This window comes from Corvus hawaiiensis, chromosome 9 (assembly GCF_020740725.1).
Source record: "Corvus hawaiiensis isolate bCorHaw1 chromosome 9, bCorHaw1.pri.cur, whole genome shotgun sequence".
NCBI classification, from domain to species: Eukaryota; Metazoa; Chordata; class Aves; order Passeriformes; family Corvidae; genus Corvus; species Corvus hawaiiensis.
The window spans coordinates 21,276,663-21,280,223 of NC_063221.1; the positions used below are offsets into that span (position 1 = coordinate 21,276,663).

The following is a 3,561-nucleotide window of genomic DNA, read 5'->3' on the forward strand; positions in this document are numbered from 1 at the left end:
GGCGCTGCCCCGCCTGAGCTCAGACCCTTCGCGGGGTCCTTCGCCGGCTTTCCACTCACTCACTAGTTCAGGAATTTCTGCTAATAGCGAAGTACTGAATACTGATCAGTATAGATTTATATCCAGTATATAAAAGAAAACCTGGAGTATACAAGGACTTCAGGCAACTCTTTCTCATTTATCACAACTATAAATCTTTAAGGGTTACTACGGCAACAGTCATATAACCAAAGTTTAAGAGCCTTCCTATTGTAGTGGCAACAGCTTTGAAATACTTTTCAAGTTATTTTTAACATTGAATGGATTCAAAACGTTTCCTTCTCTACCGTGAAATAGAGCTACATACTGTACAGTTAGATGTTCACATTATGGGAGACATCTGGGCTCCAAAGTAACTACTCACCTCAGTGGAACTGCTCCATTTTCAGTAGCGTACTGAATCCACCCAAGATGTGAAGAATACAAAATTCATGAGGCAACATTCAGCACTTCTAAAGGAAACTGCTCTAAAGCCGCAGAGAGAAGCAGCACTGCCTTACCACATCTTCTAACTTTCAGAATAAAAAAGACAAACCGTGCAGAGAAAAAGGATTCTGCCACATGGAGTCAGATCAGGCAGGCAGAGACAATGAATTATGGTGAGGCAGCCCAGAGTCAAAGTTCTCAGCAGATCTAACCAGAGCATTTCTGATTACATGAAATTACATACAGATTTTAAACTGCTTATGCTCTGAGGTAAAAAAGGTTTGAAGCCAATTTGACTTCAGCTTTTTCAAGATAGCATGTGGTAGATTTTAATGAATGCTCAAAAATGGCTTGTATCTAATTCTAGTAGGAGACAATTGGATTCAATATTGTTACTAATTTTGTAGGAATTTCCACCAATAAAAAACCCAACAAAACTGCACCATAGTGCAGTTACCCCCAGACTTTAATAGCTGACTTTCCAGTTTAGTTTTAAAACACAAAACTTAAACTGAAGGTTTCTCTGAACTTGCAGAACTGTATGTACCTTTTCCCATTACTGCAATGCAATTCAGACAGCATGTTGGCATTCACTGGATGACATTGCAGTGAGATGAAACAGAGATTAACTAACAGTACCAAACTGTTCATCTTAATATTTAGGGGGTTTTGCTGCTTTTCAATTTTAAATAAAAAGCTTATTTTAAAAGAAGCCTTTTCCCATTTACTAAAATGTATTATAAAGGAATTGGTGACAAGTCTTGTCTCTACTCATTCCTTTTCTTGTGAAAAGATAATGGAACCTTAAAACCCAGTAAACATTGTTTACAGTCATACTGATTTTAATAATTTTGTTAATGAGATTTACTAAATGAACACAGTCAAGTTTCCACATATACAGAGGTTGCGCAGATTTATTTTAAAAAAACTCAAGGACATTAACAGTCCTAATTTCTGTATCCATTGCAAAACTTTCTTCAGTGGAAGTGTGAATGTTTCCATGTTTCATAGGGAGGTGGATGGAGAAAAACAGCTGAAGTTGGCAAAAACTATGCTGATCCTACCTGCAGCTCGGAGCAATAGCATCAACTTTTAACTATGGAAAGAAAAAATGACAAGGCCAGTGCAGCTGACCAACAAACTGAAGATACAAGAAGTATGGAGCACGTATATGCCATCATTAGTTACATGATGTAACAAGTGAAATGAAACCTTTTTTGTGTCATTTAAATTGGAGGAAGATGACATTGCACACATCCTAAATTATTTTCAAAACCCAAACCTAGAGAAGCATCTACATGAAACTGCCCTAGTAGTCCCCAGCTTTGGAAGGAAATGTAAAGAAGTATTCAACACCCAGTTTCATCTCTCTGTTACTGAAGAGGTACATTACCATGGACTTCTTTTCTCCTAATCTACAAGTACTATTTATTAATATGGCTAAGATCATGGATTAGCAGTTTCAATGATTTACATTTGACCAGCACAGCACAGTGCAGACTGGGTGATCTGTAGAGCTGTAAATGAATGAGTCAGACTGCTGAGACGCTCAGTGAAAAGAAGGCTGTAATGGACAGAAGACACTTTCTTCAACTACAACAAATCCTGTTTTCAGACTCCCTTGAATGTGCACCCTCTAGGGAAATACCTGCCAACACAGTAAAACTAGATCATCAATACAAATGAGTCTCCAGCAACTCAAGACAATAAGGATCCAAAAATTACTTCAAATTAACTTTTTGAAGTTGTTAACAACTTAAATAAAACTGCTATTAGCCTTGGTTTTAGAAAGAAAAATAAACTATGTATTAAAAAAAAAAAAAAAGAAAAATGGGTTTGATCATTTTATCCCAAGTATATTGCACACTACAGGCTACCCCATTCTTCACTTTCTCACACATAATACTTGGGATTCAAGACTTGTGGCATGTAACAGCCATAAAGTTTGTGGGGAATGTATGTGGAACAAAGTCACATACCTGGATATGAAATGCCACTATCAGTGAGTGTTTCACTACCCATGGGGTACCTGTCCTTATTCAGGGAAATGCTATATGGTATTTTAGGTGCTGGTTGGGTGGGGTTTGGGGGTTTTTGAATGCAGGGCAGCAGGGCTGTGAACATGGCAATTTGTTATTGATAAAGCAATCAGGCATGACTAACAAGATTGTTGTTACATACCTCCTCCCTTGGGTAAGCCACTAACTCCAGGGCAATAAGCACAGGGCACTGATACCTTCTACACCCAAGGGGATCAACAGCAGGTCTCTATTTTCACTGTTTAAATAATAGGACAATTAATTGGAGAAGCCTGAAGGAAACAAATCATGGCATCCAATAGTCCATTGCTGAGCAAACTGACAAATGAAGAGTTGAGATTCTGCACCTCATGAGATTAGTTATTTGCTATTTGCTCAGATTGGGAGCTGAACAGGAAGTGGCTGTATGACAAATTCCCTGGTTCTAACAGGGTGTGTTCAGTAAGTTATATAGGAAGAACTACTCATGCCAGCTGCAAAAGAGGACTAGCATTTACTGACTGGAAAAGTAAAATTGTTTCTTAATTATATTTACAATAGCATGTTCATGACCCATATTTTTTAGGGTCTAGTACATGAATTCAAGGGCACAGAATTCCACCCTAAGTTATAGCAAATTTCACTGCTAAAGGAAAACCTATTTGACTCCAAAAAAGTCTGCTCCCAGTGAGTCAGACTAGCACATAAGATGCACATACTAGAAAAGAATGGAGTGCATTTGTCCAGTGCACCACAGGCTTCAGGAAGCTTTCAGCACAGCTAATACAAAAACGGCTGAGTGAAAGAATGGAATGCTAACCCCCTCACGACAGCAGAAAGCTGTGCAGCAAGCAGAGTACCACTGCGTGGCAGGAAGCAGAAAGGGTTGTAATGCAGCTCCACTACTCTTCCAACAGCTTGAGGTTATCCTAAGGCTTGATGTTGCTGAGATTAAAAAAGGATCTCTAGAAGCAGAGGTTTTCAGACTTGCTAGATGAGTTCCAAAGCAACTAAATGACTTGTACTTTCTGTGGTACCTAAGCAACCTTCAAGACATCAAAAACCCTTCTCGTCCCAA

At 38.7% G+C, this 3,561-nt stretch overlaps 1 protein-coding gene across 1 annotated transcript in view; it reads right to left on the reverse strand.

Moving 5' to 3' along the window:
• GIPC2 (GIPC PDZ domain containing family member 2) overlaps positions 1 to 3,472 on the reverse strand; it is a 29,379-nt gene extending 25,907 nt beyond the window's left edge. Inside the window, exon 1 of the mRNA XM_048312300.1 lies at positions 404 to 3,472. The gene's annotated coding sequence lies outside the window, so the exon portion shown is untranslated. The remainder of the gene's footprint in view (positions 1 to 403) is intronic.
• Between the last annotated feature and the right edge of the window lie 89 nt (positions 3,473 to 3,561).